The sequence below is a fragment of the Bos mutus genome, chromosome 4 (assembly GCF_027580195.1).
Source record: "Bos mutus isolate GX-2022 chromosome 4, NWIPB_WYAK_1.1, whole genome shotgun sequence".
Taxonomy (NCBI): Eukaryota; Metazoa; Chordata; class Mammalia; order Artiodactyla; family Bovidae; genus Bos; species Bos mutus.
In genome coordinates this window covers 84,010,550-84,038,346 of record NC_091620.1, presented here as the reverse complement: position 1 = coordinate 84,038,346, position 27,797 = coordinate 84,010,550, and positions in this window count along the sequence as shown.

Genomic DNA, 27,797 nt, shown 5'->3' with positions numbered 1-27,797 from the left:
GAGTCAACTCTTCGCATGAGGTGGCCAAAGTATTGGAGTTTCAGCTTCAGCATCAGTCTTTCCAATGAACACCCAGGACTCATCTGCTTTAGGATGGACGGGTTGGATCTCCTTGCAGTCCAAGGGACTCTCAAGAGTCTTCTCTAACACCACAGTTCAAAAGCATCAATTCTTCGGCACTCAGCTTTCTTCACAGTCCAACACTCACATCCATACATGACCACTGGAAAAACCATAGCCTTGACTAGACAGACCTTTGTTGGCAAAGTAATATTTCTGCTTTTCAATATGCTATCTAGGTTGGTTATAACTTTCCTTCCAAGGAGTAAGCGTCTTTTAATTTCATGGCTGCAATCACCATCTGCTCACCTAGAGTCAAATAGGGAATATCAAAGCCTGTCCTAGATTCCTTTATGACAACTTGACAGATACTGAGAAATATTTTTCAATGACTCCCAGAGCTATCTATTTTAACTATGTGTAAGCAAATCGTCCATCAGACCACAGTTAAACATCTACTCATTCAAAGCTAGTTCTTCCAGTGAGGAATGATTATTTCTAAACCAGGATGTCAAGGTGCAGGGCGGGGCGGGCGGGGGTTGATTAAACAGAAGAAATGATATATATTGTGTTCTCTTTACATTTAAATCATTCTCTTGAGTGGAAATTGTAAAACAAAAAATTACCAAAGGAAAATAAAAGAAATTTAAGTTACAAGTACTTCCTTTTTCTTTTGAATACAAGAAATACATAGCACATAGCTTTCTGTGATGGTGTGAACATAAATATTTATTTAACATCTTGCTCTGTGGTAAGTGTAGAAAAGTATAACACAAAAGTTTATCCTCAAGGACTGTCATAATTTCATAGAGACCATTTACCTTTTGGATACTACACTGGTTCTGCAGGTAAAATTGGCCCTAGGATGTGTGGAAGTCATCCTATCACAACAACGTGGGCCGCGAAACCAAAGATGGCCCCCTAGACTTCACTGGGGACTGTGGACAGGACTTAGAATCATGGGCTCTGAGACTTCCCTGGTGGTGCAGTGAATGGAAATTTGCCTACTAATGCAGGGGACACGGCTTCAATCCCTGGTCTGGGAAGATCCCACATGTCTTGGAGCAACTAAGCCCCTGCACTGAAACTACTGAGCCCATGTGATGCAACTACTGAAGCCTGTGCTTCAGAGCCTGTGCCCCTCAACAAGATATGCCATTGCAATGAGAAGCCTATGGACTACAATGCAGAGTAGGTCCCACTTGCTGCCCAAATGGCAAGGAAAAGAGAGAAAGCCTATGCAAGGAAGGTCCAGAGAAGCTAAAAAAAAAAAAAAAAAAAGAACCATGGACTCCATCTGGAGGGAACTCTGCTGCTGCTGCTGCTACTGCTAAGTCACTTCAGTTGTGTCCAACTCTGTGCGACCCCGTAGACGGCAGCCCACCAGGCTCCCCCGTCCCTGGGATTCTCCAGGCAAGAACACTGGAGTGGGTTGCCATTGCCTTCTCCAAAGCATGAAAGTGAAAAATGAAAGTGAAGTCGCTCAGTTGTGTCTGACTCCTAGCGATCCCGTGGACTGCAGCCTACTAGGCTCCTCCATCCATAGGACCTTCCCAGCAAGAGTACTGGAGTGGGTTGCCATGAACTCTAGGGACCTCTTTATCAACTTTTCCTCTTTACAGGTAAGGAGATTGGTACCACTGCAATATGAAAGCAAAGGAAAAAGAACAGCAACCCAAGACCAACTCTATGAATAAAAAGTCAGAAAAAAAGATGATAGAATGATTAACTTCATGACAAATTAAGCAAACGAGTAAACTGCAAAACAGCCTGTGTTCACAGAAGTTGTGTGTGTGTGTGTGTCTTTTAGATATCTATATAATATATAATGTGGATGATTAAAGAAAACCTCAATGTACACACTGATATCTTAACATGGCTTAGTATGGAGGCATTCAATTTTCTTCTCTTTGCCTCTTTCCACTATTATTTTCTACAGTGAAAAAGATATTTTGAAAACAAAGATAATAATGCAAAAGAGAGGCTATGAGTGACAATGAACAACAGTAAACAAAGTTCACATTTCATGATTTTCCATTGACATCTACAAATAAATATTGATTCCCTTGGGGATACATACAGATTCTTAAATGATCATGGGAAGCATTTCAGTCAACTTAAACATTGACTGAACAGAAAAACACTTAAAGAGATTATCTGAGTTGCTTCTTTTCTCTGCAATAAGCTGAAAGCAAAAATTTCTGAGAAAGTAAATTTTGCATAAAATTTTCATAATGGACAGTTCTAAAATTTTACCAATAAAATACTTTTATTCTACTAAAATGAATAAACTAACCCACAAATACTATGCTGATAGCTACTCAATATTATGCAACCAAATCAAGTCATATTTTTTCACCCATTCTAATTTCTTTCCTTTCTGTAAAATTTCTTTTCCATAAGCTTAAGGATTTTTGCTATCCTCTTGAAGTACTAGATCAAAAGCCTTCTAGTTAGTGTTTATTTTCTAAAGAATCTCCATTTAAGAAACCTCTGTTTAAGGAAACGAAAGAAATCCCTTTGACAGAGTCTAAAACTATAACTTCAGCATATTAGTTATAGTTGAACTATATTCTAAGACTACTCAACTTTAGGAAACAATATTTCTGCCTCAGATATTTTCTGATACTTGCTTTTTTTTTTTTTTCACTCTGGAAAAAAGCACATAACATAAAATTGACCCTTTAACCATTTTAAAGTGTAAAGTTCACTAGAGTTGAACAAGTATTCACATTGTAAAACAGATATACAAAACTATTTCATCTTGAAAATTTGAAATTCTATGCCACTAAACAACTCTTTCTCTCTCTCCCTCACAAAGTCCCTTGTATCCACGATTATACATGTGCACTCTAAGTCGATTCAGTGGTGTACTTTCTATGAACTTAACTACTTTAGATAACTGCATGTACGTGAAATGATATAGTGTCTTTTTTGGCTGGCTTATTTCACTTAGCATAATGTTCTTACTATTCACCAGTGTTGCAGAATGTGATTTCCTTCCTTTTTAATGCTAATATTCCATTGTATGTAGTATCACTTTTTGTTAATCCATTAATCCCTCAATGGTCATTTGGGTTGTTGCTGCCTCTTGGCTATTATAAATAGTGACACAGTTAGCATGGCTCTCAAAACATCATTTCAAAATTCTACTTTCAATTCTTTTGGTTGTATACCCAAAAGTGAGATTACTATTTCATATGGTAGCCATCTTTTTAATACCTTGAGGATCTGCCTCCGTCCACATTGTTTTCTGTAGCAATTGCTATGAGCTTTTGATATACCAATATTGCAGGTTTGTATTAAAAAAGAGACAAGTAAAAAGGAAAAAAAAAATCATACTTTTACTTCTTTAAATCATGGAGAAGTAAAACTTCATATATAAACTTGAAAAAACATACATATGTGTCTAATTTGTGATAATCAAAATACTTCAACTGGTATTTATAAAAAGAGCAATGAATCAAATATTTTCCTACTGATTCATTCTTTACCATTTACCTACACTATACTATAACAACATAGTGTTGATATTCCTTGGTAGCAAGCATTTAAATGCCTTAATAGTACATGGAAAGAAGCCACAAAAATCTGACAATCTGAGAACGTTTTATAAATCAGTCCCTGCCTTTGGACAAACATTTTAAAAAGTTAGACTCATAGTATAAAGACTGATTAGAAAAATTTGGAAGATGAAAAGTTCATATGTCAGAGCTAAACAGACATAAAAATAAATATTTCAGAAGTATACATTCTGCTGCTGCTGCTGCTGCTGCTAAGTCGATTCAGTCGTGTCCGACTCTGTGCGACCCCATAGACGGCAGCCCACCAGGCTCCCCCGTCCCTGGGATTCTCCAGGCAAGAATACTGGAGTGGGTTGCCATTTCCTTCTCCAGTACATTCTATATAATATCAATATTAACTTATACAAATGGATTTGAAATAAATGAACTCATGTTCATGAAAGTTGCATTTTTTTAAAATGTCTAGTTTTTGAAAATGCCTCAGTGATGTAAAAAACTCCTTATGTCTCTAAAAGGACAATGTTACTGAATTTAGGACCTATCTAGATAACCTCAACATTCCTCCTGTAAGGCTTCTCATTTTCTGAGTTTCTGTATCAGTGAGCTAATCATATACATATATAGGCTGCTGCTGCTGCTCCTGCTAAGTCGCTTCAGTTCAGTTCAGTTCAGTTCAGTCACTCAGTCGTGTTCAACTCTTTGCGACCCCATGAATTGCAGCACACCAGGCCTCCCTGTCCATCACCATCTCCCGAAGTTCACTCAAACTCATGTCCATCGAGTCGGTGATGCCATTCAGCCAACTCATCCTCTGTCATCCCCTTTTCCTCCTGCCCCCAATCCCTCCCAGCATCAGAGTCTTTTCCAATGAGTCAACTCTTCACATAAGGTGGCCAAAGTACTGAAGTTTCAGCTTTAGCATCATTCCTTCTAAAGAACACCCAGGACTGATTTCCTTTAGAATGGACTGGTTGGATCTCCTTGCAGTCCAAGGGACTCTCAAGAGTCTTCTCCAATACCACAGTTCAAAAGCATCAATTCTTTGGCGCTCAGCTTTCTTCACAGTCATACATGACGACTGGAAAAACCATAGCCTTGACTAGACAGACCTTTGTTGGCAAAGTAATATCTCTGCTTTTGAATATGCTATCTAGGTTGGTCATAACTTTCCTTCTAAGGAGTAAGTGTCTTTTAATTTCATGGCTGCAATCACCATCTTGAGGGATTTTGGAGCCCCAAAAAATAAAGTCTGACACCGTTTCCACTGTTTTCCTATCTATTTCCCATGAAGTCATGCCCAATTCTGTGCAATCCCATAGACGGCAGCCCACCAGGCTCCCCTGTCCCTGGGATTCTCCAGGCAAGAACACTGGAGTGGATTGCCATTTCCTTCTCCAATGCATATAAGTGAAAAGGGAAAGTGAAGTCACACAGTCGTGTCCAACTCTTCGAGACCCCATGGACTGCAGCCTACCAGGCTCCTCCGTCCATGGGATTTTCCAGGCAAGAGTACTGGAGTGGGTTGCCATTGCCTTCTCTGTATATATAGACTACTTTATTATATTTTAGCCATGGAACCAAATCAAAATATTAAGCACTAAAAGGAAGAATATGGTTAGGTAATTTTTAAAAGTTAAAAAATGAATTTTGAAAGTATAGGTATGTATAGGACCAGGCTTGAAATTATATTGCTGTTTTCAAAAGAAAAGTTTTAACACCAATTTAAATGTATGGGTTTTCAGGGAAAACTTAATAAACATAACAACTTACAATCAGCTGAAAATTTTCAGTTTAATTTACATTCACAATTTTTTTTAATACCTAGTGAATTAATTTGCTAAGGTAATGGTACATTCAAATAACTGAAAGCATTTAATTTTTCATGTTGCTTCAATTACAGGAGCTTCCTTGCATGATTCCAGATCTATTTAAACTTGAAAGAGAGAAATGTATAACTAGAATTTCTATTTCTATTTTTTTTTTTATTTAGCATAAGTCAGATAGTTTGGGTTTGGGAAGAAGAAAACAGACTTGCATAATCAGCACTATTTGTTACTTGTGTATTTGTTTATACTCCTGTGTGGACCATTTGATTTTCAGAGACTCAAATTCCCTGTCTTAACATTCATATTCAAAAGAAAATGAAAGCATCTCTTTGGAGTATTTGAATTCCATTATCTGTTTTTTCTCAGTTCGTCTAATATAATAATTTAGAACTCAGACCCTGGAGTCCAGTTGCCTGAGTCACAAATTGCAGGTCTATCATCTTCTTTGTCGGAGAAGGCCATGGCACCCCACTCCAGTACTCTTGCCTGGAAAATCCCATGGACAGAGGAGCCTGGTGGGCTGCAGTCCATGGGGTCGAGAAGAGTCGGACACGACTGTGCAACTTCACTTTCACTTTTCACTTTCATGCATTGGAGAAGGAAATGGCAACCCACTCCAGTGTTCTTGCCTAGAGAATCCCAGGGACGGGGGAGCCTGGTGGGCTGCCGTCTATGGGGTCGCACAGAGTCGGACACGACTGAAGTGACTTAGCAGCAGCAGCAGCAGCAGCATCTTCTTTGTATGGAATCCTTAGCTAGTCTGTGCTACAGCTATCTCTACTCACCTAGTACTTGATGTTTTTAGGTTGTTGTAATAATTAAATTAATATTTGAATGCACTTCAAGCTGCCTGCTATAACACATACACAGTATAGAATGAATGTTAACACCATTATTTACCTAATGAAAAATGCCTCATGAAGAATAGAAGCTTTAATTTCTAATATGTAGTATTGAAGGTATATGAACATTAATTTTTATATATTTTTAAAGCATTTAAATTATGTAATACATATGGCTACCTTCTGTGTTCGTTTCCTAGGACTACTGAAGCAAATTATAGAAAACTGGGTGACTTAAAACAACAGAAAGCATTTTCTCAGTTCTGGAGTCCAAAGTCCGCAGTCAAGGCATGGTCAGTGCAGTGCTCTCTGAAAGCTTTGTGTTCTTGGTGGCCGTGATCTAGACTATAATAACAACCAGATCCTTGTGGTTCATACAGATTCTTTTAACATAAACACTAACCAATGGACACTGTAATTTCAACCTAATGACTGGCCAAAATGAACTGGGGTTGCTGTCTACAATGAGAGAATATATTTAGTTGCTGGTACTAGATTTGGACAAATGAGCCTCTGACTTGTATCCAGGTATTGAAAGTAAGGAGAAAAAGAAGTACCCTTGTGGCCTACATTCCGTTTTCCTTTCAAAATGGAATAGTAGCATGCTTTCTTCCAGCTCTGTATTTCACATGTCTTAACTTTCAAACTCTTCAGTTGCATTAACACAGTAATGACATCATCTAAAAAGCCAAATTTCTGTTAATAACTACTGTAAATGAGAGGGGAAAAAAGCCTGACTTTTGGATACTAGGGCACGAAAAGACTCAGCGCTCAATGCTTCCTTGTCTTGTTTCTTTGGTTTTCTGCTGCTACTGCTGCTAAGTCGATTCAGTCGTGTCCGACTCTGTGCGACCCCATAGATGGCAGCCCACCAGGCTCCCCCGTCCCTGGGATTCTCCAGGCAAGAACACTGGAGTGGGTTGCCATTTCCTTCTCCAATGTAGGAAAGTGAAAAGTGAAAGTGAAGTCATTCAGTCGTGTCCGACTCTTCTGGACCCCATGGACTGCAGCCCACCAGGCTCCTCCGTCCATGGGATTTTCTAGGCAAGAGTACTGGAGTGGGTTGCCATTGGTAAAAGTGGATAATTATCTAGAATATATTTTTGAAAACTCTTGTCACCCTTCTCAGTGTGTGATAGCATACAAGACAATACAATATATATGAGTTTTAAAAAATTTATCTTTTCTTTCTGGCTTCTGGTTTTTCTGTTTCTTGGAACATAACTCCAGTCTGCCTCTGTCTTCACATGCATGGTATTCTGTTCCTTTTCCTCTTTTGTTTTCTGTAAGGACAACTGTCATTGGGTCCAGGGTCTACCTGGATAATCCAGGATAACCTCATCTTGAGATACTTAATTACATCTAAGAAAGACCTTTTTTGATAAATAATGTCACAATTAGAGGCTCCAAAAGTTAGGACATGGACATGTCATTTTAGAGAACACCATCTGGCACACTACAACTTTCTCCTTTAATGTTTGATTTTTATTTAACAAATGCCTTCTCTTTAATATAGAAGCAATATTATTATATAATAGAAATAATTATTTTACAGTTTAATAATTAATGCTTAATACATTTTAACAGCTACTGCTTGTTTAATAATATTTAACTTACATGTTAGTTTTAGTATTCTTCAGAAAACTGTGATCTACCTGGTTTTATTTGATTAAGAGAAATTCATTACATATGGGTTTTGTTTTCTTTCAAATCTTTGAACTAAGGATATACTAAAACTTGCAGAGCCAATTTCCTAATTATACACAGTTGAGTGTTTCCACAATTTGTCTTTCAACTTCATAATTATATTATCAGCTTCTTTAGTTACACACTGCAAAAATGTTAGTTCTTGTTGACATTGTCACCATCTCCTGTTCACACCCTCCTATATATAATGTACAGTCAAGTACCAGATGGAAAGGCAGACACTAAACAATCAAAACATGCAATTAAAAGCTTCCCATCTCTAGGGAATGTTTTGGCCAAAAATGCAGAAGGTTTGGAGGGAAAGAAGACAACTTTTATTAAGTTCAGTCACATCTTTGGCTTCTGATCAAAAGTTAATGCTCTCTATTTTAATCATGAAGGGGAAGGCGGAATACAATTTGGGCAGAAAAGTATAATGGGGAAGCTTAACAGCTTCAATTCCAGTTTCAACTGAGCCTGGGGTCATTCTGCAACTTTATTACTTAAATGAAATGTTTACAGATGAACACTTTTACCATTACTATAAAAATAAAAAAATGTGTTAGTTGTAATGTGACTGATTACTGGAAATTAACCATTAGTAATATTTTCTAATTAATGTATTGCCTAACAGGAAATGTATTTACAAACTAGGAGGATAATAACTCTTGAGACTAGATATGGTACACCATTTATTTTTGTCTGGTCAAGTAGGATGAATGGATTATATTTATGTCAATATAGAGAAAGGAAAAGTTCCATAAAGCTTTAAGAGTCATTTAGGATTTGATGCGGAGAAGGCAATGGCACCCCACTCCAGTACTCTTGCCTGGAGAGTCCCATGGACAGAGGAGCCTGGTGGGCTGCAGTCCATGGGGTCGCTAAAAATCAGACATGACTGAGTGGCTTCACTTTCACTTTTCACTTTCATGCATTGGAGAATGAAATGGCAACCCACTCCAGTGATCTTGCCTGGAGAATCCCAGGGACGGGGGAGCCTGGTGGGCTGCTGTCTATAGGGTCGTACAGAGTCGGACGCAACTGAAGTGACTTAGCAGCAGCAGCAGCAGCAGCAGCAGGATTTGATGGGATGCTATTCAAAAAATGTATATCTGTTTTTAACAAAAGGGAGAGAGGCTTAAAAGGCAAAATTTTTTCAGAGACATTTTGACTTTATAAAGTAACATGTGGAAGATAGATTTTCCATCTATAAATTAGGAAAACAGGTATACTAGAATATGCATTTCATTTTTCCATGAAATAATAGTTAAAATTATAGCATATTTTCACCATGCATGACTATTTTTAAGTGCAATTGTATTAAATTAATTAGTTCTACACATCTTAAGGATTTTAAAAATTAAATCAACTTTCTGACATTTTATTTCAGCCCTCTCCTTTTTCTCCTCTCCATCTCATTTCATTATTACTTTCATTATTACTTAACTATACATCTAACTAAAATAACAATTATTCATTATGTTTTACTATTATTTATTATGTTTATTTTACTTGTCATAAAAATCTAATTCAAGATTTTATTTGACTTTTCTGTCTTCAAAAGATATTAACAGGAAAGAATGTTCTCTATCCATTATATTAGATATATGTCTACAACAATAACAAACAAAACACAACAAACAAATGTAAAAAATAAGGATCTAAGAATTTTCTAATGTCTCAAGTGCTAGCATTTCTCAAAAATACTTAGATATGGTGCAGTTTAATTTACCTTCTTACCAACTATAGCTTAATAGCCTTCCTTTGTTCATATTTTAAAGTAAGTGGGAAGTATGTTCATATTTTAAAGTAAATGGGAATTACTCAAGGAAAAAAATAAAAAGGAGAAAGAGTTAAAAAGCAAACAGTTCTTCCAAAGTTGTGATCTTTTAAAAAACTAATTTAACTATTCACTTTAAAATAATCATGTTAGACACAAAGGACATAATTGGTCTGGCATGTGTTCCAGTGAAGAGTTCATCTTCACATTCTTAGCAATAATCATGTAGGTTGCAGTTAACAATAAGGGAATTGGCTGAAGTTTTTCCAAGTTTTTTTTTTTTTTTTAATCAAATACTCAAAACTGTAGCAACATCTAAGTTTCAAGCACCACCAAACCCAAAAATTGAGAACAACTGGGGAAAACTTTTATTTTACTTTTATATTCAGTCTCCTTGCATATAGTCAAACCTATGGTTTTTCCAGTAGTTATGTACTGATGTGAGAGCTGGATCATAAAGAAGTCTGAGTGATGAAGAAGCGATGCTTTCGAACTGTGGTGCTTAAGAAGACTCTTGTGAATCTCTTGGACAGCAAGGAGATCAAACCTGTTAATCCTAAAGGAAATCAGTCCTGAATATTCATTGGAAGTACTGATGCTGAAGCTAAAGCCTCAATACTTTGGCCACCTGATGCGAAGAGCTGACTCATCGGAAAAGACCCTGATTCTGTGAAAGATTGAGGGCAGAAGAAGCGGGTGACAGAGGATGAGATGGTTGGATGGCATCATCAACTCAATGAACACGAGTTTGAGCAAACTCCAGGAGATAGGAAAGGACAGGGAAAGCTGCTGTCCATAGGGTCACAGTCTGACAGGATTGAGTGGCTGAACAATGACTCATGAAGCCAGAACAATAGATGACATCTTTATATGATATGTTAATTTATCAAAAATATTTGTTGAGTTTTTGATATTCAAAAAGCCAATAGATCTTTGGTTATGTGTATTTGAAAATGTTTAAGTATGTCTTCCTAGAATTGGAAGTCAAGCTGTTTTAGCTTGCGATCTCTAAAGTTGATGATGAGACAAGGACTCAGGCGCATGCAGTTTATTTGGAAACTGATCTTAGGAAACAGGAGTGATGAAGGGGAATATAGGTGATACTGAAAAGGAAGAAATGCCATGAATGGGCTTCTGATTTGGACAACTGATGCTCTACTCCATCAACTCCTGTCTGGGAAGTGGGGTGGTTACCTTGAAATTGTCATCCACCAATTTTAATGTGCCAGATCTTCCATTGGTTAAGGGTTGACCCTGGGAATGTGAAGTCTAGTGCACTTCATTGTTTTGGAGCTAGAATAACCCTCAGAGACAGAAGCAGATAGATGCAGGTATTTGCACTGGGGTTCTGTCACAAGTCTGAAAATAGTTTATCTGAGCCGCAAAGGAATACGGAGGAGAGATTCAAGAATCTTCAGCAAAGGTTTAGCCGCAAAGTTGATCCTGTTATGTATGTGGATGATATGAAGACAAGCACACAAGTTTAGAAAACATCCAGTTGACTCTTTTAAAGATCAAAAGGTTGACCCCAGTTCAGGGAAGGAAAGAGATTACAGAGCAATTCTGAGTATTTTCTAGAGATCTTATATTTATATTTTTAGTAATTTTCTTGTAGAAGGAAACTGCACAATAACATTACTTGGTTTGTTAAAAAATATACATTTATGTTTAGATCAAAACATAGAGTCCATGAAATTTTAGATAATACTGAATATGAACAAGGATCCACATTATCTGCTGGAAAATAATTCCTGCAAAAATGGTATTTTTCTGAATGTTTCTCAACAATCCATTCTATTTCCCATGAATTCAGTCAGTCTTTATCTTTCAAACTCAACTTTTCTTTCTTTCATTTATTATCAAACTAAATAAGGAAATTTGGTAAGTCTTTAAAAGTATCTTTAATTGAAATTCTGAGAGTACATGCCACTGAATTATAAGTTACTATCAGCTCTAAGATGTTTCAACAATGTTTAAAAAATGTCTTAAGTAGAAAACTAAAACTAACTTTATTTTAAAACAAATCACTACTTCAAGGGAAATATATATATATGTGTGTGTGTGTGTGTCTCATATTTATAGCTTATAAAACATTAATAGTTAGGTCATTGACTTGAATTGCTTACAGCATGTTAAATTTCATTTTCCTTTGTACCAGCTTTAGAATAGTAGTTATAAGTCAAATATTTAATTTGGCAGATCTAATTGATATAATATGACCAGAAGAAAAGAAAAAGAAGAAGAATCTTAGACACTTCTTGGGAAATCTGGGCTGTGGCCTGAGAAGAAAGGCAGAAACTATTAACACCTACAACAGTAGATTCATTTGGTCACGGTCATTTAGTATATCCACTTTAAAATGAAAAAAATAACCATATCTCAATATCTTCATCTACCTTTTCTTTTTTTGTTTGGTCCTGTTCTTTTCTCTTTAGAAAATTTTGTGTAGCAGTTACATGTATCTATGTATGGTCCTTTCACTCATTCTATTTATATTCTTTGGTTGTATTATCTAGTATATATACATTGAATGTCTATAATGTATAGTCCAAAATATCACAAGTTTAGAATAACTGCATCTCTTTTATTTAGCAATCCTTTGCTTAACCAACGGAAGTGTATTTTTGTGAATGGATTTTGCAATTTGGGCCAATATTTTGGAAACAGAAAGTCTAGCCACTGTGTCTCTAAGACTGCTTGTTAATATGCTTGAACAGCTTATTAGTAAACACAGCTGAATAACTAAAATTCAAAGCAAATTTTTGAGCAAACAAATTTGACCTTAGTTATCATGACACTGTGTTCACCCTCCAGTGATCTGTTTTCCTTTACTTCCAGCAAGCTGAGCAACAGTGCATTTTATTACTGTCTTTCTTACACACAACTGTACCTGCACAGAAAACTACTGAGTCCTGATTAACTTTTGACCTCTGGAAACCACCTAATTTTGGCTTCTTTTTCAATGCTTCAAATACCAAGGGGAAGCATTCAATTAATATTTCCAAGCTACATGATATAGAAAAAACATTTTGTTGACTCAGAGTTAAATTATGTCAAAAAGAACCAGCAGGAAATTGTTCCAGACCAATCTGGACTTTCTCAACTCTTGCTTCCTGGTAGCAGATTCTTTTTTTTTTTTTTTTTTTTTAATGTATACACTGAATGTAGTTGGCAAATCAGTTGGATCCATGACTACTGGGTGGGAAATGTGTCTTTTTTAACTTATTTCCTTCATATTCTCTCCTGCTCTATTTCATACTCAAGTAATAATTCACTGGCACAAGTGGATAAAAACAGCTATTCTAAAAAGGGAGTAATAGTAGGAGCTGTTTAAGAATCAAAACATTTTTAAAAAGTACAGCTGTACTGATATTGTTATCAGGCCAGCTATTTCTGATGGCTAGGTGATGGTAAGAAGCAGAACAAACTCTCAGTGCAACTATTTGCTGACTTGTTTCCGCTATTGTGGTATGCATTTATCTTTCAAAGTGATATAGCCCACATGTACACACTGTAAAGATGCCAATAAAATGCACGTGCTCTTCAAAAGATGTAAGTACATGAATGCAGTTATTGGTACTTCCTATCCATGGGGAGGAGACTGAACATCATGCAAGTGTCTTCATTCAGGAAGTTAATTCTTCATTTCATATAGAATAGCTTATATTTATCTCCAAAAGCATTCAAAACTAGTGGTGTAATTCATACAAAGTCTCAGGAACATACAGGCCCCAAGCCCTGTAACTGCCTAGCCATTTGCTCCTCTCCTCCACCTTATAAGCCATACCTGCCACCCAGAAACTCAGACCTGAGACTTCCAGCTCTGAATTGTTCTTCCTGAAGTGGATTTGGTATCATGAAGCATTCTTACTCCAGAAGGCATACAGGTAGAGACTGAGAAGGCGAACTCATAAGCGAAACCACCTTGTGAAGAGGATGACTCACTTCACTCTTCCGTGTATTCTCCCGTACTGTTTCTTCACCTGTAAGATGTGTGTTATAACAGGGTTTGTTGGTAGAATTACATGAGTGAATTAAGAATAGCGCCTGTCTGTAGTATGTGTTCCATAAATTTGTCATTGATACAAAACATTTCCCTTGCTTATCTTTTAACCACTGCTGACTTCACATGTAGATATGCTTATCTCTTATCTACTTAGTGTAAAGTAAAGGGCTAATGTGAAAGGTTACTTTACCACCAAAACATTTCCTCACTTTTATAGTACTAAACATTAAAAAAAAGAATACTAATCAGAGACATGACCCTTAGGGAAGGCAATGTAAATTACATAAATCCACTGTTAAAATCTATGTATATATCTGCTTCTAGTCTTTCACACCTGAAAATAAATTAATTGATTAAATCATAGCTAACGAAAGGCAACCTAGCCCAACTTAATTTTTTTCTTTAGTTCTCCACTGTCCTACTAATTCTTCTATTATATTTGTTTCTACATTCTCTCGTAGTTACCAACAACTCCTACAGAGGTTGCATCTATGTCATCTTTGAATAATTACACAGTAAAACACCTATCTAATAAATATTTACTGAATTAAAAATAAGGCAAGTCATATGTTAAAGGAGAAACATAACAAGGAAATATAAAACTGTAGGACACAGGTATTATAGGATGGCAGAAACAGCTCTAAGATTCCTGGAGAAGGGAGGGACCAGGGCGGAGAAATAATACATGAAGACATTGGATACTTACGTTCTGGAAATACAAGTGCTGACAGGAAAGAGTTAGGAGCTGAGAGATGTGGATAAATATATTTACCTCCTCCATGGGAGTGTTGAGCTTAATGTTTTACATTTTTTCTTGAGAGTTAAGGTGATAGTGTTTATAAACATCTAAAACCACAAGGACAAGGGGGTAGGTAGGTAGTGGTTTACTATTTTAACATGATTGAGTTGCCTGCAATGAGATACTAAAAGAAGAAATGTCACAAAAAAGAACTTATGACTGTGAGCCATCTGTCAATTAGCAAAGAAATGTAGGATGTTTTCTTACCATAACAACTGCTCTTTTGCTAGAGAGTGGCACTAGTAGTAAAGAACCCTTCTGCCAAGGCAGGGGACATAAAAGATGTGGGTTCCATCTCTAGGTCAGGAAGATCCACTAGAGAAGGAAATGGCACCTCACTCCAGGATTCTTGCTGGGAGAGTCTCATGGACAGAGGAGCCTGTCAGGCTACAGTCCATAGGGTCGCAAAGAGTTGGACAAGAAAGAGCATATGAGCACGTATACCCATGGAAGATTTTAACTCAGGCAGAAGTACACTCAAAAAATATACAAATCCTCAAGTTCAGTATGAATTCTTCTCAAGTTCATGGCCAAAACTCCTTCGAATCCTAACTATCTCCCATATAATTGTGACAAAATATCATCTCTCTTCAAAAGTGATAGGGAATTATGGGTTAACTTCCAGAAATTTTGTGGATTTACCTATACTCCTGATGTGAAATAAATTGTGTAAGGTTATAAGAACAGTAAGTATGTGAAGTATATGACGCCAACCCCAGAACTCAGAACTCTGGACTCATTGTCCAGGTTCACCTACTGTAACACACTACAAAGACTGGGAAGAAGGGAAGAAAACAGAAGACACTGAGAAATGAAAAAATAGGCCTTAGTCCTGCAAACACTAAATGAAGCAGTAGAGCTAAAAAAAAAAAAAAAAGGCATTAGTCCTCTAGATACTAAATGAAACAGAACTAACATGATTTGTTTAACTAAGCATAAAAAAGTTAAAGGAGATATGCTAGTCAGAATAATCATGGCTCTAGTGGATAAGATCTTGGGAAGAAATTTTAAATAATTAAAAAAAAAAGGATTCACTGCAAATTAATGAAAGGAAAATTTATATATTTAAACCAGATTAAGTGATTTATATTGGCTTTATGTGTATTGTAGACTAGTTAAGTTAGCTACACATCTGAAGCATCTCTGAAGTTTAGTGGATGGCATGAGAAGGGGAAGCTACTACAAAATATGGTAGTAAGAATGAAGAAAAAGACTAAGTTTCAGGAACCTGGGTTTACTCTTAGTGATAGTGCCATAAAGCCATCATAAGACATGTTTCAGTTTCCCCATTATGTCAGATGTCTCCTGGAGGGGTACAATTGCACAGATCAGTGTGGTAAATAATATTATGTATGATCATTCAGGCCAGGCCAGAACACAGTCTATTTAACCATATAGAGAAGAGTCATCAGGTAACTATATCTTAATCAGCAGATTTGGGTTCAAGGAAATGAAACCTGTCTCTGGGTGGATGATAGGAAAAAGAGAGAATTTATTCATAATATATTTGTGAATGAACACATACTATGTTTCAGGTAGTAGTATTATCAAGAAGAGTTAAGACTTCTATCCTAAAAGAACAATGAGAAAAGAAAGACTCTTAAGACATGAACTTAGGCATGCTGAGCCCAACTTGTACCTCTTAATCAAAACCATGGCAGAGGCTCCCGCTGGTACCAATGCTGATGTACAGAGCGCTACGGCCACATGGCCTGCTTGCCATGTTCCTGGGCTACAATTCCCACTTCTTTATCATTTTTTGAATTCTCAATTTCACATAGAAAAAATACTGTAAATGATTGACCATGTTTGTTTTATACTTTCAACCATGTGTTATTGGTTTCTCATAGGTGTATCTTATCCCAATGGAAATATTATGAGACCATAGCACAAATGTTGTATGCAGAGCTAAAAACATCTGGATTAAGCCATAGCTCTGTCATTTATTAGCTCTTTGGTCTTAGAAAAGGCTCTAAACTTTCTGAGCCTCAATTGTCTTCATCCTACAAATGGTTATAATAATAGAGAAGAATATAATAACAGAGAATTCCCACCACCTATGTGTTAGGAAAGAATAGAAGGATCCAATAAAAATGAAAATATATTAGAAAACTAAACATGGGACTGGTGTTTTTCTTTTTTAAAAGGGAGGCAACTGGAAAAATTTCCCCAGATGAAATTGCTAGTAGAATCCCCAGTAACAAAAATAATAATATTCAAATACATTTTATAAATCATTTCCTGAGTTAAAATATATAATATTCACTTATTAAAAGTTTTTAAACAAGAACATTTACATTTCAGGCTGCAATTTACTTTATATTGGTTGCATGGAATCAAGAATATTTGGGTTCCCACAGTGAAGTAGTTGAAAAAGACATTTCAAAAAAAATCTTAATTATAACAATTAATTCATTTTTCTATACAATTAATTTAAAAGCTTACAGATGGAACATAGTAAATTTTTAAAACAATAATCATGCTGTAAAAGAGTGTGTAACAGAATACAATACAACTAAAAAGCAAATTAAGCTTTCCTCCTACCCAGAATTGAGAACCTCTTACATAGAATAGCCCTGTAAACAGTTTCTTATGTATCATCCAAAAATAGTCTGTGTATTTAGAGCATTGTAACCAGATATAGTTTGAGATATCTTCTCAATATTACATATCACTGATCTAGAAACTTTAAAGTGAAATAATAAATTCCACATGTAAATTTAATCTAATACTCTACACCCTTAAAATAAATATCAAGATATAAGAAATACACAATATTTAGGATTTCTACATGTTAAAATGATGCAATAATATCAGAATTCAGTGTGTTATATGTTCACTTTTTTACTGAAAAACTATTACCCCATGATGAGAGTGTGCTCACAGCTCACATGGCTGCAAATTGCAGGTCATTTAATGGAAGATGGTTTATGTGTGTTTTGGTTGGATACTCAGCATACATTTTATATGGGTGCCCATATATGGGTGTGAATTCAAGGGAAGGACAATAATGAATTGTAAGAAGTTAAATGTGGGAATTCCCTGGTGGTACAGTGTATAAGAATCTGCCTGCCAAGGCAAGGGATACAAGTTCAATACCTGGTCTGGGAAGATCCACATGCCATGGAGCAACAAAGCCCATGTGTCACAAGTACTGATCCTGCATGTCCCAACTACTGAAGCCCATGCACCCTAGAGCTGCACTCTATAGCAAGAGAAGCCACAGTATTGAGGAGCCAGCGTACCATGGCAAAAAACAGCCCGTGCTCATCATAACTAGAGAAAGCCTGCATGTAGCAACGAAGACCCAAGCAACCAAAACTATAACTAAATAAATAATAATTTTAAAAGAAGTTCATATGTTTCTTTCATGTGGTTTTAATAGAGGAGAGTGGTTTTAGTAGGGGAACACAAAAATGAGTCCATGTGCTTAGGCCAGTAATTCAAGTCAGTTCAGTTGCTCAGTCATGTCCAGCCCTTTGTGACCCCATAGACTGCAGGAAACCAGGCTTCCCTGTCCATCACCAACTCCTGGAGGTTACTCAAACTCATGTCCATCTAGGCGGTGATGCCATCCAACCATCTCATCCTCTGTCATCCCCTTCTCCTCCTGCCCTCAATCTTTCCCAGCATCAGGGTCTTTTCAAATGAATCAGCACTTCGCATCAGGTGGCCAAAGTATTGGAGTTTCAGCTTCAACATCAGTCCTTCCAATGAACACCCAGGACTGATCTCCTTTAGGATGGACTGGTTGGATCTCCTTGCTGTCCAAGGGACTCAAGAGTCTTCTCCAACATCACAGTTCAAAAGTATTAATTCTTCAGCACTCAGCTTTCTTTATAGCCCAACTCTCACACCCATACGTGACCACTGGAAAAACCATAACTTTGACTAGACAGACCTTTGTTGGCAAAGCAATGTCTCTGCTTTTTAATATGCTCTCTAGGTTGGTCATAACATTTCTTCCAAGGAGCAAGCATCTTTTAATTTCATGGCTGTAGTCACCATCTGCAGTGATTTTTGAGCCCAAGAAAATAAACCCTCTCACTGTTTCCCTTGTTTCCCCATCTATTTGCCATGAAATGATGGGACCGTATGCCATGATCTTAGTTTTCTGAATGTGGAATTTTAAGCCAACTTGTTCTCTCTTCTCTTTCACTTTCATGAAGAGGCTCTTTAGTTCTTCATTTTCTGCCACAAGGGTGATATCATCTGCTTCTCTGAGGTTATTGATATTTCTCCCGGCAGTCTTGATTCCAGCTTGTGTTTCATCCAGCCTGGCATTTTGCATGAGGTACTCTGCATATAAGTTAAATAAGCAGGATGACAATATGCAGCCTTGCTGTACTCCTTTCCCAATTTGAAATCAGTCTGTTGTTCCATGTCCGGTTCTAACTGTTGCTTCTTGGCCTGCATACAGATTTCTCAGGAGGTAGGTAAGTTGGTCTGGTACTCCTATCTCTTAAAGAATTTTCCACAGTTTGTTGTGATCTACACAAAGGTTTTGGCATAGTCAATAAAGCAAAAGTAGATGTTTTTCTGGAACTCTCTTGCTTTTTCGATGATCCAATAGATGTTGACAATTTGATCTCTAGTTCTTTTGCCTTTTCTAAATCCAGCTTGAACATCTGAAAGTTCATGTACTTTTGAAACCTAGCTTGGAGAATTTTGAGCATTACTTTGCTAGCATGTGAGATGAGTACAATTGTGCGGTAGTTTGAACATTCTTTGGCATTGCCATTCTTTGGCATTGGAATGAATACTGACCTTTTCCAGTCCTGTGGCCACTGCTGAGTTTTCCAAATTTGCTGGCATATTGAGTGCAGCACTCTCACAACATCATTGTTTAGAATTTTAAATAGCTCAGCTGGAATTCCATCACCTGTTCTGGAGGTCATTATAGAAGTAATACACCATTATTTGCTAAGACTGGTGGTTTAGTCCTTAAGTCGTGTCTGACTCTTGTGACCTAATGGACTGTAGAATACTGGAGTGGGTTGCCATTCCCTTTTCCAGGGGATCTTTTCGACCCAGGGATCAAACCCAGGTTTCCACATTGCAGGCAGATACTTTACTGTCTGAGCCACCTGGGAAGCTAGGAATTCTTGTAGCAAAAGCCAATCTGCTGGTATCTTCTTAATATACTTAAACTGAGCAAGTTACACATTTGAATGTTTTTAAAGCAGTTTTAAAATATATTTAAAATATATGTGCTGTTAATAAAATCCAAAACTAAAGACCGCAAAATTTTTGAATTGCTCCTGGAAACCATAGTTTTCTAGTAATTTGGTTAGAAAACCATTTGCTTCTCTAAATGTAGTATTACATTTACCACCATTATCAAAGCTTCTGCAGATTCTGTGGTTATATTTTTAATATCTCAAGTTCAGAGTCATTTTTTAAAAAATACATTTTAAAAATTCTCCATTATTTTTTATCATACAGGTACTTTAAAATAAATGTAATAATTATGTGTGCTATGTTCAGTCACTCAGTCTTGTCTGACACTTTGTGACTCCATGGACTGTAGCCTGCCAAGCTCCTCTGTTCATGGGGTTTCCAGGCAAGAATACTGGCGTGGGTTGCCATTTCCTTCTCCAGGGGATCTCACTGACCCAGAGATCAAATCTGCACATCCTGCATGTCCTGTGTTGTCAGGGAGATTAACACTGAGCCATCTGGGAGGACATAAATCCCTAAATAAACTTGAGAATATATATAGTAGTAAAATAGGGAGGGTACAGTTTAGAGTATTTTTTCTTGACCTGTGGAAAGAAATACATCACAGGGCTCAGTTGTCTGATGTGTATTCATTCCAGAGAATATTTGACACTTGAGTGGCCCAGCTCTTGGGAGATAACTTCTAAGCCCTTTAAAAATTTGGACTAATAAGAGTGTTTTTAATTACCTGGGGCCTTGCAGTGCGTTAGCTAATTTATGCTAATAATTTGACATAACAGGTGGTGCATGAGCCTTAGGTCTCTGTAGCAGTAATTACTCTGTAGTAATAATTACTGTGTTAATCAATTTTCTACCAAGTAATCTGATAGTCATATCACCTTATGTTTCCTTGTATTTCTAACAATATGGTCCAGTCTCTACAGCACATATTCAGTCTTAGCAAATATTGCTTCCCTGGTGGCTCAGTCTGTAAAGAATCTGTCTTCAGTGAAAGAGACCTGGGTTCAATCCCTGGATCAGGAAGATCCCCTGGAGAAGGACACAGCAACCCACCCCAGTATTCTTGCCTGGGAAATCTCATGGACAGTGGTGCCTTGAGGGCTACAGTCCATGCTGTCACAAGAGTCAGACATGACTTAAGGATTAACCAGTCTTAGCAAATAATGGTATATTACTTCTATAATGATCTCCCATACATTACAGTATTAAAAATATGCATAATCAGACAAATACGATGATTAAAATATTAAATAAATATATGTCTCCTTATCTTTACTCAATAGTTTCAGTTAAGAGATAACTAAATACTAATATAAGAATCAAAGGTAAATACTCATAATGCTTAATGTAGTAATCTCTTTATGTAGCATTAGACAGTTATTAGTAATTTGGCCTGAATCTTACTTGAAATTAAACATCTGAAAAAGAGGCAATAAGATTTAAATAACAGCATGTCCTTCCTTGTGAAAATAAAAATTTAACCATACATGTAAGGATTTAGATATTTATGGGGTCTTTCATATAAATTCTAAATGGAGAGTCCGAGTAGTGGGTCCTTGAGCATCTATATACATAATGCTTTAAAAGAAAACCTTAAAAATACTGTCAAGGATTATGGAATTTGGGACAGCTGTAACTGACAATTGGTATAGTCTGGATTTAAGTGGTTCAAGATTCAGGACAAAAAAAAAAGGAAAAAAAGAAAACCATGTCTATAAACATGTAAATCTCAGTGGGAACAAATACACCCTGTCTGCTAATGCAGTATTCCTTCTATGAACTGAGACACATCTGTGAACTTAGCTTGTCACCTTCAGACCATTAACTTTCTTTTTCTAACATTAATTTATTTTTCTTTCTTGTATGCACTAGTTTTTCAAGATAATTAGATTCATATCTAGCTTCTTATAAAAACTCTTTCATTGATTTGGTTGAGATGTTTTAAAATTGATGGAGAGGTAGAAATAAGGAACAAGAAATGTGGGGAGGGAGGCAGCAGAGGGGAGGGAGGGTGAAAAGAGGAGAGAGAAAGAGCAAAACAGAAAAAGAGAGAGAGGTGACAGAGACACAAAAACAGAGAAATAGCAACATGAGACCAAAAACACCATTTGAGCCAGAGATCTTCTTAGTCCCTCTGCATTTCTTATAGATCAGTAAACCAGTCAGGTCTCATTTATCATAAACCAACTGACTTTAGATTTCTAGTGCTTATGTTTAAGAGTCTGGGTTATTCTTGAGATTCTCTGAAGGATGTTAAGAAGGAATTTAAAAACTCAGATGTATGTTTAGAACAACCAGTTCTGCAGCAGGGAAGATGTTCAACTGGAGAGAGAAAGGAGTTTTTCGCAAAGATCAGTGAGTAATGTTATTGGCTAGACTAAGGCATTGGATTCAAAGAGATAAAAGTGACAATACTGAACACACAATTGTTTGGGACTTAGAGGAGAGGGAGAAGAGGAAATAAAAAAAAACCCAGAATCTTGCCTTGGGAGTTTGATTTATAATAATACCATTTGAGGAGATGAGAGGTAAAGGAAACATAATGGCTGAACAGGGCTAATGATAATTTATTTGTAGGACATGTTGAGTTTGAGGTATCCAAGCACTAGTCAGGGGAAAATACAATAGACTGTTGAGATATCTGGAGCTAAGGAGAGAAAAAGTTGATAAAAAAAAGAAAATACGTTAAGAAGACATCCAGAAGTGACATATACTGCACTGTGAAAAGTCAAAGACATCAGAAAGAACACCAATACTGAAAGAATTTATAATGACAGATGACATAAAATTATATGCTCCAATATTAAGCAAAACAAGATTACATTTTGGCTAAAATAATAAAAATGCAAAAAGTACATACATATAGAAAAGTCTGAATAAATACATTAAAAAGAAAATGTGAATTACTGAGTATCAATGTCTCTATTTTCTAAAAAAATGTTCTTCTTTTTCTATTATATTATCATCTTTTTCTTAAAGTAAATAAACAAAACATTTAATAGAAGCAACTTCCCAAGCTATCACTTCTATGTAAATAACAAGTGTAACATATTAGCATCTATGAAGTTACTTCTATTAATTTCAGTCACATTATGTCTTAGCTATTATTTCCACATTGTGGAATCCTAATGATTTAAGTGTATCTTTTATAAAGAAATCTTTCTAATCCTTTGATCATTCTAATTGGGCCTCTAACAACTTTCTTCTCTATTATAGCTTCACTGAAGTATAATAACCAGTCATCACGCAACCCATGTTTGCTTCTCAGATGGCAAAGCCAGGTCCCAAAATTCATTTTGACCTATAAGTAATAGCAGAGTTCCTGCCACTAACCATTGTTCAATAAATATTGGTTCGATAAATAAGTGCTTAATTTGGAATAGAATTCCTGATTATGCCAGCCCATGATGGCCTTTTAGATCTCATTTTCTTATATTGGGTTAATGTTGTCAGGAAACTATCCAGAAATATATCATTATTTTTACCATATACCAAGGTTGACAAACAACAGTCCCTGAGCTAAGTGTGGCCATTTTCCTGTTTTTGCAAATAATGTTTTATTGAAAAATTGCTCTAATTAGACATCTCTCCATAGAAGACATACAGATGACCAACAAGCACATGAAAAGATGCTCAACATCATCAGAGAAATGTAAATAAAAACTACATTAAGGTATCACCTCGTACCAGTCAGAATGACTATTATCAAAAAAGTCTACAATCAAAATGCTGGAGAGAGTATGGAGAAAAATGAACCCTCCTACAATGTTGGTGGGAATATAAATTTGTGTGGCTACTATGGAAAGTGATGTGCGAGTCTCTTAAAAACTTAAAAATAGAGCTACCATATGATGCTGTGGTCCTACTCTTGGGAATATATCCAAAAACGAAAAATATTCTAATTTAAAAAGATATGTTCACCCCAATGTTCATAAAAGCAACTATCTACAATACTCAATATGTGGAAGCAATCCATATGCCCATCAATAGATGAATGGATTAATAAGATGTACCACACCCACACACTTATACAATAGAGTATTAGTCATAAAAAAGAATGAAATAATGTCATTTGCAGCAACATGAATGGACTTCAGTTTAGTTCATTTCAGTCGCTCAGTCGTGTTTGACTCTTTGCGACCCCATGAACCGTAGCACCCCAGGCCTCCCTGTCCATCATCAATTTCCAGAGTCCACCCAAACCCATTTCCATTGAGTCGGTGATGCCATCCAATCATCTTATCCTCTGTCATTCCCTTCTCTGCCCTCAATCTTTCCCAGCATCAGGGTCTTTTCAAATGAATCAGCTCTTCGCATCAGGTGGCCAAAGTATTGGAGTTTCAGCTTCAACATCACTCCTTCCAATGAACACCCAGGACTGATCTCCTTTAGGATGGACTGGTTGGATCTCCTTGCAGTCCAAGGGACTCTCAAGAGTCTTCTCCAACACCACAGTTCCAAAGCATCAATTCTTTGGTGCTCAGCTTTCTTTATAGTCCAAATCTCACATCCATACATGACCACTGGAAAATCCATAGCCTTGACAAGACGGGCCTTTGTTGACAAAGTAATGTCTCTGCTTTTGAATATGCTGTCTAGGTTGGTCATAACTTTCCTTCCAAGGAGTAAGCATCTTTTAATTGAATGGACTTAGAGATTATCATATTAAGTGAAGTAAGTCAGAGAAAGACAAATATCATACAATGTCACTTATATGGGGAATAAAAAAAAAAGACACAAATGAACTTACAAGCAGAAACAGACACATAGACACAGACATAGAAAACAAGCATATGGTTACTTAAGGGATGAAGGGAGGGGTAAATTAGCAGTTTGGGATTAAGCTGCTCTGTATAAAATAGATAAACAATAAGATCCTACTGTATAAGACAGGGAAGTATATTCAGTATCTTGCAAAAACTTATAATAAAAAAGAATCTGAAAAAAATACACATATCTGATTCACTTTGCTGTACATCTGAAACTAACACAACATTGTAAATCAACTGTACTTCAATTTTAAAATAAGAGAGAGAGAGGAAAAAGAAAAAACAAAAACTGCTACCCTCATTTTATATATTCTCAATGGTTACTTTCTCTCTCTAATGGAGTTGGGTACTTTCAACAGAGACCTATGGCTCACAAAGCCTGAAATATTTACTTTCTGAATCTTCTCAGAAAATGTTTCCTAGTCCCAGATTTATATCAGAAATGATATCTAGAATTTATCATTTGTGAGTTCAACAACAATGCTCTCTCTCTCTCCCTCGCTTTCTCTCTCTCTCTATATATATATATTCAGGACCTTGGCCTATATAAAACTTTTCTTCTTTTTGCTCATTATTTTGTGACCCATTTATAACCCTAAAGAAACTGTATCATCCTCAGCCTAAAAAGCATCACTGGATAGCTCTTTTATAGATTATTTATGGAAATTGTGTATAACTGTCAGTCGTACAGCATTTCTCCAAGGATCTATTATGATTAGTTTAGTTTCTACTGATAGCAAGCAATTATGTAATTTCTACAAAATGCTCATCACATATCATCTCATTTATTTATCACAAAATTTGCATGATTTAAAAATTTATTATTATTATTGCCTGAAAAAGAGAGATTAAGGCATTTATTAATAATTTGCCCAAAGATAATAGCCAGAGATATATTTCCTCTGACTTCTACTATTTGGTTACTTTTTGTATTTTTCGTAACTAAAAATTTCTCCCATTGCCATGTTATTCCAATATTAAGATATACCTTGGGTAAAAGAATTAAAAACTTTTTTTCTAGATAAATTAGGTAAGTACAAAGGTTTGTCTTTTTCCTATATTTCTTCCATAAAACATTACACGAGTAAGAGTAGACAATGCTCTACAAACTTACCCTTAGAAATAAACATTGCATGTTTTATATAAATGCAAAAAAATCATATCTGCTAATGATTTCTACATTCCAAACAAGAGAATAACAAATAGGATGTATCTATACTCTGCAGAATAGGTGTTCTACATATGATACTGTCTGCATCATATGTACTCCAAAGTACATAATTTTGCAAAATGGTAAATCCTGTCTGTGACCCAAACTGGTGGGCTGCATTTATTTTTAATAGCAGCAAGGCTGCTGTTGACTAATTAGATCAACAGAAGAAGCAAAAGTCAAGAACAATTTGCTTCACAGAAATATCAGTTCAATTCAGTTCAGGCGCTCAGTTGTGTCCCACTCTTTGCGACCCCATGGAGTGCAGCACGCCAGGCTCCCCTGTCATTCACAAACTACCAGAGCTTGCTCAAATTCTTGTCCATCAAGTTAGTGATGCCATCCAACCATCTCATCCTCTGTCATCCCATTCTCCTGCCTTCAATCTTTCCCAGCATCAGCGTCTTTCCAATGAGTCAGTTCTTTGCATCAGGTGGCCAAAGTATTGGAGCTTCAGCTTCAGCATCAGTCCTTCCAATGAATATTGAGGACTGATCTGATTTAGGATTGACTGGTTTGATCTTCTTGCAGTCCAAGGGACTCTCAAGAGACTTCTCCAACACCACAGTTCAAAAGCATCAATTCTTCAGTGCTCAGCTTTCTTTATAGCCCAACTCTCACATCCATACATGACTACTGGAAAAACCATAGCTTTGACTAGACAGACCTTTGTTGGTAAAATAAAGTAATGTCTCTGATTTTTAATATGCTGTCTAGATTGGTCATAGCTTTTCTTCCAATACACTGAGGCAAATTTAAAATTAAGTTACTTCTGTGATTCAGAACTCACCAAAATAGGAATGAAATACAATTATGCTAGACATAATAAAATGCTATTTTCCAGTTCAGCCTCCATTGGGAGATTTCTAGAAATCATTCTATCTCAAATGTCCTCCAGATAAATTAGACTTAGTCTAGGTGTTCTCTGAACGTCTTGTGAGGTTTACATTCTTTCACCTCCAGTTTATGCTGTTGATTTGATGGCTCAAAGTGCCTCTAATACATGATGTTCTCTGTTCTCTAATTTAAATTAGGTTAGTCTCACTAACAATTAAGATGTCATCATTTTTCCCCCGGTTCAAATTCTCAGCCAGTCTGCCATTTTGTAACAAAATTTACAATTAACTTCAGTATAGATGTTTATTAAGAGAAGACAAACTCTTAACTCTTTTACCTGCATTCTGTTCATGAACTCTAAGGTACCACTGCCCATGCCTCCATGTCTTTCTGTGTGTGTGTGTGTGTGTGAGAGAGAGAGAGAGAGAGAGAGAGACAGAGACAGAGATATCCAACTCTTTTTATTTCACCTCTCTTCCCTGGGGTTCTGAACCAAGCTTTGCATCAAAGAACAATCTAAGCTTCAGTAACTAAACTCTGCTTTACTCAAAAGTTTCTCCTCTCAATGACCTTTTGAGTTTCATCTGGTTTCTGTAGTTCCCTTCTTAAGGATCAGTTTTTTGCAAAAATATTTCTTAGATCTTCATGCACACAGGCCTCTGTTAAGCCCATGTTATGAGCTACTCTTCCTTCAAATCTACTAGCCCGAGTCTGATTTTTTTCATCAAACACAACAGGAAGTCTAATTTTAAGTCCTGAAATCATTTTCTAGTAGATTGCTGCTAAGTCGCTTCAGTCGTGTCCGACTCTGTGCAACCCCATAGACGGCAGCCCACCAGGCTCCGCCGTCCCTGGGATTCTCAAGGCAAGAACACTGGAGTGAATTGCCATTTTCTTCTCCAATGCATGAAAGTGAAAAGTGAAAGTGAAGTCGCTCAGTCATGTTCAACTCTTCGCGACCGCACGGACTGCAGGCTACCAGGCTCCTCCGTCCATGGGATTTTCCAGGCAAGAGTACTGGAGTGGGGTGCCATTGCCTTCTCCTTCTAGCAGATTAAGAACATCTTATTTGTGTTTCACCACCTGTAGCCATTTTTTCCCTCTGATTTTCAGAAAAATTTAAACTTAAAGTGTAACTCTTTTTCCTTAATTCCTCAAGAAACCATTAAAACATTTTTGCATGTATCATTTTCTTAAGGTTTTGGGTGTTTCACAAATTGTTTGACCAATGTGTCGCTTGGAATCTCTCTCTCACCTTCATTTGCTGAGGCTAGCCT